The 10,253-nt window shown below is 37.4% G+C and overlaps 1 non-coding gene across 1 annotated transcript; it reads left to right on the top strand.

Annotated features, from left to right (window-relative positions):
- The first annotated feature begins 1,884 nt into the window (after positions 1-1,884).
- On the top strand, positions 1,885-1,991 carry LOC113772683. Its single transcript, XR_003468644.1, has one exon. It is a non-coding gene; the product is annotated as a small nucleolar RNA R71 (small nucleolar RNA).
- The last annotated feature ends 8,262 nt before the right edge of the window (positions 1,992-10,253 follow it).

The following is a 10,253-nucleotide window of genomic DNA, read 5'->3' as shown; positions in this document are numbered from 1 at the left end:
AAACAAATATTTGGATTGCCTCCCAAAAAGCGCCTTTCTTTAACGCCTTTGGCTAGACGTTAAACATCACTTCAATTTGGATGTAATTCAATTTTCGTTGTAATTTGTGGCCTTCCTCCGGGATCCAAATAGCCATTGAGTGTAACTTTTTTCCTTAATTTTTTACTCATTTTCACCTCATGAATTGCTTTCATCCCATGATACTTGTTCGCAGCAACTTTAAATTTACCCCTACAAGTAAATTCAGAAAATTCTTGCACAGAGGGATTAGTAGCATGCATAGCGAACACAGAGTGAGAGTTTATAGGATGTTTCATTGTATCAAAAATATTAAAATGGACTATTTCTCCATCAAATTTCATTGTAAGAGTACCCTTACTAACATCAATCTTAGTTTCGGCAGTACTCAAGAATGACCTTCCTAATATAATGGGTGATGGATTTGGGGCACTTTCATCATCCATGTAAAGCATATAAAAATCAGCAAGAAAAATTAATCCATCTACTTGCACTAAAACATCCTCAACTACCCCATCCGGGTAAGCAAATGTACGATCAGCCAATTGAATTATTATCCCTATTTCTTTCAAAGGTCCTAAATTTAGAGAATCATAGATTGATTTAGGCATTACATTAATAGAAGCTCCTAAATCTAGCATGGCATTTTTTATATTAGAATGTCCAATCTTACAGGGGATAGTAAACATACCTGGATCCCCATATTTAGGTGGTAGTTTCCTTTGTAGAAACGCTGAAACGTTCTCACCTACCACAATATGCTCATCCCCCCTCATCTTCTTCTTGTTGATACACAAGTTTTTCAAGCATTTAGCATATTTTGGCACTTGCTTGATCGCGTTCAACAAAGGGATATTGATTGCCACCTTTTGAAACACTTCTAGAATCTCATTTTCCTTATCTTGCTTCTTCGATTTCTCCAACCTGCTAGGAAAAAGCGGTGGGTTAGTTTTAACTATAATGAATGGGTCCAGGAGTACCTTTGGATCCTTGTTGCTTCTGCCCTGCTCTTCAAACTCTTTCTCAATTCGTTCCTCATCCTTGTCCTTAGGAATCACGAGCTCGGGTCCTTGGATTTGCTTTCCACTCCTCAAGGTCATTGCGCTCACATTCTTCAAGTTCAGTTCAGGTTGAGACGGCAATTTTCCATAAGCTTGAGATTCCAGGTAGTTGATTGCTATTGCCATCTGACTCATCTGACTCATCTGACTCTACATTACTTGCACCTGTCCCAGTTGATTCCTCATATTTTATAGGTCAGAATCCGTCTTTTACTGATTAGCAATTAATTGCTTCATCATCTCTTCCATAGACGGGCTTGAGTTTGAAGGGGGTGGTGGCAGGCGAGATTGATACTGTTGTTAGTACCCTTGTTATCTATTTGGTGCAAAATTCGACTGCCTATTTCCTCCATAACTAAAGTTAGGATGATCTCTCCAACCCGAATTGTACGTATTGGAGTATGGGTCGTATGGCTGTCTTGGCGCGGGCGCGTGACCAGCCATGTTCACTTGTTCCTCACTTTCTTCCTGAACCAATGGACACATCTCTGTAGAGTGACCCAAGGTAGCGCATATCCCACATACCTTGGCTTGTGAGGCACTTTCCACAGCTAGTTATCGCACGAAAGACGTCAATTCAGAGATTTGTTGTTGGATGGAGGATGTTTCTACCTCATTCATCGTACGCGTCGGGGTGTCCTCTCTTGAACTGAACTGCTGTGAATTCTCAGCCATCCCTTCAATCAACTCCTATGCTTCTCGAGGAGTCTTGTTCACCAATGCTCCTCCACTCGCAGCATCGATTATACTTCTGTTCCTGAAGAGTAATCCCTCAGAGAAATATTGGATGAGCAGTTGCTCACTTATCTGATGCTGAGGGCATTTGATGCACAACTTTTTAAACCTCTCCCAGTACTCATAGAGGGACTCGTCTGGGTGTTGTTTGATACCGCATATCTCCTTCCTCAGACTTGCAGCTCGAGACGCAGGAAAATATTTGTCCAAGAATTTTTTCTTCAATTGGTCCCACGTGGTAATATTACCTGGTGGTAGGTAGTACAACCAGTCTTTTGCAGAGTCCTTCAAGGAGAAGGGGAAGACCCTCATTTTTATCTGCTCTTCTGTGATTCCCGGGGGTTTCATACTGTTACAAACGACGTCGAATTCTTGCAAGTGCTTATAGGGCTCCTCTCCTGGTAGACCATGGAAAGATGGCAAGAGGTGAATTAGATCAGATTTTAGTTCAAAGGGAGTGTTATCATTCAAACTTGGGAAAGTAATGCATAAAGGTTGCTGATTTAAATTAGGAGCAGCGAACTCCCTTAATGTTCGTGCATTAGTCATAGTGACTTTCTCTTGATCCGAGTCACTCGAAGTGTCACCAAACGAATCTGTTGGTTCAACTTCTAGCTCAGGTCTCTGAGATGTATCACTGAAGTGCTCTTCTCTGAGTTGTCTGGTCTCTTTCCTTGTTCTACGCACAGTCTTCTCTACCTCGGGGTCGAAAATTAATTCACCTGTACAAGAAGAACGAGGCATACACTTGAAAAGAATTAAAAATTAGAATAAAAATGAACTTAAAAAGAAGCAAATAACTGACGCCAATCCCCAGTAACGGCACCAAAAATTGACAGGTGCCAAACCTGTTCAATAATAATAATAAATAAACCTAACTACCATTAACGCAGTCAATAATCAATTCTAGATACTGGAGCAGGGACTCTAGGTGTGCAATGGATTACTTGATTCCTGTTCCCGAAGAGTTTGCTTAATCCGATATACCAGAATTAATTAGTTGACAAAATTTATTAACTAGTAGACAGTGGCAAGCAGGGTCGTCTCCTCAGGGACTGAGGATATTTGTCTCTTTGAAGTTCCAATTGGTAAAAAGGGGGGTTTTATCGGAATAAAACTAAAAATATTTAAGCAATTCAACTAAAAACAAATAATTAACTAGCACGAATGTAGAAAGGAATTAAATCAAGAATAGATAAATTCTAACCAAGAATACAACTATTCAGACACAGTCCATTCATCCAATCATTGATGCAAGGGATGTTCACTTAATTTATTAATAGGTTAGTTATAGTCGCCAACGAGTTCTGACGACCAATTTTTCCTTAATTTATTGATAATCAAGGTACGACCATTGATTACTGCTAACCAGAAAATACTCCTAGGTACGACCATAGAAATTAATTCTCCAATTGCATTAAGAACTAGAAAAACCTAATCCCAATCAATAACACGCTACGAGGGTTATTCAAATCAGATTGCGCGTCCCCTTAGTGTGTAAAAATGCTAGTTGCCACTGATATTAATCGATTAAATAATTACGGATTTAATTGACTAATTTGGCAGGCGATTAATAAGTCGCATTGAACATCGGGCCCTTGACATTCAATTAACTAAATAATCCCATAGAAATTCAAACAGACAACGTGCAAATATTAACAAATTAAGGAACACATGAAAATTAATTCGATCTCACAGATATTCGAGACTGCGTCGTCGCGTTGATCCTTAACTAGATGAAAAGCTTAATCACGCCGCATAAGTAAATCTCCACGCAAATTAATTGATTCACAAGGCATCACGTTTGTCACTAGATAATCAAGAAGTAAACGATGTTTCTCCAATCGGGACTTTTGTCGAAAAAGAGTCACGCATGAAAAGGAAAAGAAAGAAAACTAAACTGTCTCTAAACAATGACTAATGCTCCCTCCGTCGTTCCTGCCGCATTGAGAGAAAAGGTACAAAAAGAAAGCTCTGCCGAATTCCTGGTATTTCGTTTCCTCTTGGTAGGAGGACTCCTAGTCAGCAACTCTTCATCAACAAAAGGAAAAGGGAGTCCGTTGCTTAGTACCCTGTGAGCCAGATTCGTGAAGCTTTTTGAAGTCTCCCACGTGTGGAGCAATTTTCTCCAACAGGTCCCCCTTTTTAGCATTTTTCAATTCCACTTCCTGTAGATGGTCAAAATATCAAATATAAGTATATATTAACAATTTAAAACAATATTTGGTAAGGACAAAAGGAAAAATTAATAATAAAATTACTAACAATTAACACCCTATCAACGCTTCGTCTTCCCGCTCTGGTGGCCTATAAATAGGCTCCACTAGATGTCACTTTCACGCTTTCTTCCTCATTTTCTCAGCTCCCCATCTTTTACTCAGCTCGCTCATCTCCTCCTCCTACGAGAGTTAGTTCGGGCGTCCTGTCAAGAGTTCAGTCGTGCACCTGTCCGTGCGTCTCCCCTAAGCACCACTGAGCGCTCGAGCTCTTTTCCCCTACTCTTACTAGTAAGTTCCTTTTCTCCCTCCTTTTATATCTTCTTCCTCTGAGCATTCTGACATAACTAGTTCGGCCCCTAGGCGTAGAGTAGCCCGACCTGTACCCATAAAGGTCATCTCTTCCTCTCCTTCTCCTTCCAGTTCTTCACCTTCCAGCTCGTTAGAGTCAGAATATATTCCTTCCCCTGCTCTTTCTCCTGTTCGAGCAATGGCTCAACCCGAACAGCCTATTCAGCCGAACAACCTATTCAGCTTGCAGCTAGAACTGCTGCCCAAGCAGTTCCACTTGAGGCAACTCCTCTACGAGCTAGGGCAGGGCCCTCCAGGGGGCCCGATATTGACTTCGGTGAAGTGGATCTTATCCCTCCCATCCTGGATCAGGGGGATGTGGACGAATAACCCAGCTCATCCCTCCCAAAGGGGGACTAGTGTTGTGGGGCCAATCCGCAGGATCGGGATCGGGACGATAAGGTTGTCATGTAATTGATGCGACTGCCGAGAGCGCGTTCCGAGCTGAGCTGCGCTGGGCTGAATGAACTGAGGATGACCGAACTGGTACTAGCGGGGTGAGCGAGCTGACCTTGAAGAAAGACCAACGGCGGGACTGGTTCCCTGGTGTAGCTCCGACGGTCAAGTCAGTAAGAGTTTAAGAGTAGGGTAACAGCGTAGATACTGTTGATGGCGTACCTTGTTTTGTCTTGTGGTAGTGTATTTATAAGATCCCGGGTAGTAGTTTCCCTATAGGATTAGGAGTCCGGCTAGAAAGGGAGTCTTTCTAGGGTTTTGTCTGCTAACTCCGAAAGGGTCGTGGGCTGCGGTCCACCAGGCCCATCCAGTTGGGAGGCGGTGGCCATGCGCGAACTGTCCTCCCTCCTGCCCGAGTTGTCTAGCCAAATTGCCAGGTCACAATGTTCGAACTGACACATGGCTCCTGCGGATTGGCCCCACTACAGCTTTCTTAAACTTTTTTCTCATTTCTTTCCAATTTGGAAGGAAAAATTTTGGCTACTATTCATGCTCTTAAATTCTTCCACTTCCTTTCTTTTCTTTCCTACTAAAAACTAACAAATGAAGGAAAATTTAACTTTTTCTTCTTTCCATTTCTTTTCTGTCCAAATCCTCCACTCCCAAACGAGCCCTTAGATTTATATAATAAATATACAGTGTGCTTTTGATTTAAAAAGTGAAATCCTTTTTTTTCTATTAGTGTTTAATTTGAAATAAATCTTAAATTTTTGTTAGAGATAATCAATATAAAGTATTTTTTTTGGAGTAAATGTAGAATAAGTGAGGAATATATAAAACTTCAAAAGATAACCTATATAAAGAAGGGAATTTTCTTAAATTTGACTTACAAATGAAAGAGAGAATTTTATAAAATTCAGGGGTGCAAACATGGTATAAACTTAAAAATTTTGAAAAATTTGAAGGCCGTTGTACAATTTTATCAAAATTGAGGGGGCCGGGGAGGGAGGGCAATTGTCTACTCCTCAATCCTATGTGGCTGGAATACTTATCAATGGAATAGATAGTATAATAAGATTTTAACAGCAAAAATTGTAGAAAAAGGGATTCTTTGCCGAACTATTCGACCCATAATCTGAAGCATGTAGTGTTTTGGAGCAAGGGGGTAAGGTGGGATCAACTCCATGGCTCAGAGAGGCAAAGTGCCATTCATCGCCTAATAGATAAATCCTTCTCTCAGTTAAAAGCCACACTGGTTTGCAACTATCAATTTGAAAAAAGAAAGCTAATTTAAGAGGCAATATTTTAAGTTGTTTAAGGAATAAAAATGTTGAAAAAGCATGAACTCAACTTTGGCCTACAATAGGTTTTTTTTCTGTCTCAACAATTCTTTTCTTAATATTCTTTTTAACTTTAGTGCTGTCAATTTACTTCATGGCCCAAAGGCAAAAAAACAAAGACTAGTGATTGACACAAGAACAATCTTTAATGCAAATTTCAAACTCATTAAGAAATGAGAGTGTGAAATAAACATTCAACGCGAAGCATCTAAGCTGGATCGCAGGCTGGATGACATTGAAATTGTGGTGAAGATAAGTTTTCAAAGTCTCTTTCATTTCAGCTTACCTGTTCATTGATAGTTTCATGCTTTATGATAAAATTTTTTTCTTGAGCACTTTATGAAAAGAATATTTAACTCAGTTTGCTCACTAACTAATGATTACACAAGCACTCAACTTCCGCACATTTGCACGGGCTTAATCTTGTATTCTTTCTTTTTTTTTTAATAAAAATATTATTATTTTATTAAATCTATACTAGTGACAAAAATTATATAAATAATATACGGATACAAACAGATCTAAATAGCAAGTGCTAAATGTTACAGATCTGAAAAATTAATAGAATATTATACAGTGGAACTCACAAAAATCAAATGATAAAACATTTATTGCTAAGATTATCTATGCATGCTTCCAATTGTACGGTTTACTTCTTCCAGATGGTAGGGTGAAATCTGAGGGATACATTTAAAAATTTTCAAATCTGGCAATCAACTTCGAAAAAACAAAAAAGATCTAACACAAGAAATAGAAAAACTACAAAAAGTCTCACCAGGAATCCCACAAAATCACGATCGCCATCTTTACAGCAGCCATCGTCAACCATTTGATCTTCAATTTTACCGTCTTTGGAACAAAATTTTTTCATTAGATTTCATCATATAGCCCAATCTTGCAGTTCATCGTCACTGTGCCAGCACTGAAGTAAGCCCTCTTTTCCAAATTTTCTTTTTTTGTAACTTGAAATTTGTGTGAATTAATATGCGCAACCTATGGATGTTTGGATCTTTCATATTATTAGTCTCCTCGAATTTGTTCCTTTGTTCATTCGTATGCAATTTTTTAATCACATATTCTGTTTACCTGAGGAAGTCTGAATTGTGATGAATTTTGTATTGATTCAATATCAAATTTGATTAAAGGGAAAAAGAAACTGCCCTACGATCATAGCATGTAAGCATGATGGAAAAATGCCTAAACTAAATACATTGTTGTTCACTGTTTTTTTTTCTTTGGTGTAATTGGATATTGAAACGGTTGAAGAAAGGGAAAGGAAAATTTAGGATTGAATTGGGGTGTTGGCACTTGCAATTGATCTGCAGGTGTTTTTGTTTTCTTACAGTTGATCATGACGGATTATTATGGACGAGTTCCATGGGAATTATCATCAGTTACAAAAAGAAATAAACGGGAAGTGCTTCATAGAATGGTATCCTGAGATAGTGATTGTGAAATCAGTAGCCATCGCAAGTGGATTGTCAAAATTAAAGATGTAAAGACATATAAGACTGCAGCTGGATTGTGATGGCTAATCTTATCCTATGTAGTGAAACTTCTTGATCTCATGAAACATGTACAATCATATGTACAACCAGTTAATTTATTTGGGTCTTTACAAGTAAATTTTCACTTCAGATTTATTGTAGTGTTATTTGAAACCATGAAAACAGCAGAGAGAAGTTGATCATGAAAAAAACTACTATAGCTGACAAGATTGGCGTTATTTGGATTGTCGGTTTTCACTTAAAAATTTTGAAGTATTTTCTCAATATATTTTTCAATCACTTTTTTAACTCACATACATCACATTATTATAATATATATATATATATATATATATATATTTAACGAAACTCTATAAACTTACAATTCAAACTGTAACTTTTCATTGTAGTGCGTCCTTTAAAGTGACTTTCATTTTAGTCCGTCCATTTTAAGTGATTTTAGTGCGTCCACTTCAATTCATGCACAGGAAGGACCGGTCCCAGAATTCTGTAGCAGGACAATGATTTAGCGTGGCCTGGAAAATTCTATGGAAACAAGGCAAGAATGTCACCTTTGGGGTGTCCAATAATGTTAGTGTCAATCAACCTCACTATTAAAAGAAGAAAAGATTGTTGATAAATCCATACATCAAATCCGTATTCAATATCTTTACTCGAAATTGTGCTCCCCCAAGGAAGTACAAGTAAACTTTTACCCATCAAATTTGCATAAACAATTTTGTGGCCTAGAGAAAAGTTCAACCTAGGATGTTCAAGTATAAGATAAACATGAATGAAGGGAGAAGGTTGATTGAGGCCCTATTCATCCTCAAATTTGATTACATATTCCAATCTATTGCCACAAAAAAAAAAATCATGCTCAGCAAAAATTATTTTAAAATATATGAATATATGTGAAAGAGGAAGAGAATAAATACACAATATAACTTAATAGTTTTATTAACTAAACTCAACAATAATGCTCACAAATAACAAGTTCTGAGTACTTCTAATCTAATTGGGTGTGTGTGTTTCTGTCTATAAGAGAGAGGAGTATCTCTCTCCCAACATGATAAATGTTTATAACTTGCTGAACTTTAATAACCGGGACATTAGGAAATATTTCTTTCCCGCATCAACTTCGAAATTCTTCTACTTACTAAACCAACAAATAAAAAAACTTGCCACATAAGTAATTTAATTTAATAATTAGGCTTGGTTTAATTATCTACACAACCATTTGTCAGATTTCTTGGGCAATTACGTAGTCAACCCAACCTTGCTAACTGTCAGCGTAGAAGGACCTTAGAAATTAAATAACAGCTTATCATGCACTGCATAAAATACGTTTATCTGTAGAGCTCGAGCTCGTAATCAATTTGTGAGTCACACTGATCAATTTGTGGGTCTTAGAGGTTTGAAGTTAAGAGGTAATTCCGGCGAGATTTGGAGTTGGGAATTTTTTTTATTTGTTTTCTTGCCTCCCAAGATCTTATTCTCCTTTATTCCTTTGTTTGTTATTACTTCTTTTTTTTTTTTAATGAGTTTTAAGAAGTTATGGTGATAGTGGTGGTTAAGAGGTTGATGATGATAGTGGTGATGGGATGATCAAGAGGTTGGTGTTGATAGTGTGATGTTCGGCTAATGAAGACTGTGAGATTTGGGTATGGATTATTACTTGATTTCTATTTCTGTTTGATGAATTTTTAGATATTAATTTGTGCTTTTTGAAAGGGATTTTGTCTTGAGGAATATTTGTAGGGTTTATGAATTTGACTTTATTCAGAAGATGAAAATAAAGGAAGGGTATTTTTGGAGGTTTGGTAAATTTGAGGGTAAACATGTATAATCTCTCTCTTTTATCAGATTTAACTTAGTTTGTAAATTGTGCAAAAAATTAGAAGTTGAAGGTAATGGACTGCTAAATTTAAAGTTTGGGATGCAAGTTCCAATTGCGAAATTGTTGAGGGGTGCAAATTACAATTAACACTATTTCTATTTTATTTTATATTATACAACTTGTTAAAGGGACAACTAAGGATGGCAATGGGGCGGGGTTGGGGTGGGGGACCCCATCTCCGTCCGCTGCCCTACTGCCTACAAATTCCCCCCACCCCCGCCCCATCCCCCATCCCCCGCTTCTCCGGTGGGCCTAATAAAAATTTATTATATAATTTTATTATAGTTAAATTTTAGCAAATAATCAAGTACTAAAATATCAACACATCACCAAATTATTATTCATTGTAATTTCACAATTGAAACTTATAAAAACAATCAAACAAAAGTTATTTGAATACAATCCAATAGGATGAAATAAATACAACTAAAGTAGTCAAGTTTCACTTTTGGCACAAATACAATCACTAATTCATTATTGTGCTTGTGCTTTTTTTTGAGAAAAAATGTTATTGTATTAAGTGTAATTAGGGATGTAGTATAAATGTATTAGTAAATTTAGTATAACTGGTGGCTGTCAAACTACAAAAATAAAATTTATATTAGACCTACTACCAAAACTAAACAAGTATAGTGGTAAGTAGGGTCGTCTCCTCAGGGAACCGGTAGATTTATCGCACACAGGTAATTGGGGAATTTTTGAAGAGAGAGAGATAAGTGAAACAAATTAAAGACATAAGATTACTAAAT

The sequence above is a fragment of the Coffea eugenioides genome, chromosome 5 (assembly GCF_003713205.1).
Source record: "Coffea eugenioides isolate CCC68of chromosome 5, Ceug_1.0, whole genome shotgun sequence".
Classification (NCBI taxonomy): Eukaryota; Viridiplantae; Streptophyta; class Magnoliopsida; order Gentianales; family Rubiaceae; genus Coffea; species Coffea eugenioides.
This window is presented reverse-complemented; position numbering and strand designations above follow the sequence as displayed.